The following is a 659-nucleotide window of genomic DNA, read 5'->3' on the forward strand; positions in this document are numbered from 1 at the left end:
AGTAGAATTGGCCAAATGGAAAAGAAAGTACAAAAGCTCACTGGGAAAAAATGATTCCTTAAAAATTAGAATGGGGTAAGTGGAAGCTAATGACTTCATGAGACACCAAGGAGCAATAAAACAAAATAAAAGGAATGAAAAAATTGAAGAAAACGTGAAATATCTCACTGGAAAAACAATTGACCTGGAAAATAGATTGAAGAGTTTAATTTAAGAATTTTTGGACTACCTGAAAGACTTGAAGAAATTTTTTTAAAAAGCCTAAAAATCATATTGTAAGAAATTGTCAAAGAAAACTGCCTTGATATTCTTGAATAAAAGGGTAAATTAGAAATGGAAAAAAATCCTTCAGTCACCTCCTGAAATAAGTCTCCAAAAGACAATTCCCAAGAATATTATAAACAAATTTCAGAGCTCTTAGGCTGAGGAGAAAATGCTCAAGCAGCCAGAGAGAAATAATTCAAATATCATGAAGCCACAATCAGGATTACACAGGATTTAGCAGTTTTTATAAAGAATTGGAATATGGTATTCTGGAAGGCAAAGGAACTAGGTTTACAAGAATCAACTACCCAGCAAAACTGATTATTTTTCAAGAGGAAAAAAATGGTCATTTAATCAAATAGCAGATTTCTAAAGATTTCTGATGAAAATAACAG

This window comes from Gracilinanus agilis, chromosome 2, assembly GCF_016433145.1.
Source record: "Gracilinanus agilis isolate LMUSP501 chromosome 2, AgileGrace, whole genome shotgun sequence".
Classification (NCBI taxonomy): domain Eukaryota; kingdom Metazoa; phylum Chordata; class Mammalia; order Didelphimorphia; family Didelphidae; genus Gracilinanus; species Gracilinanus agilis.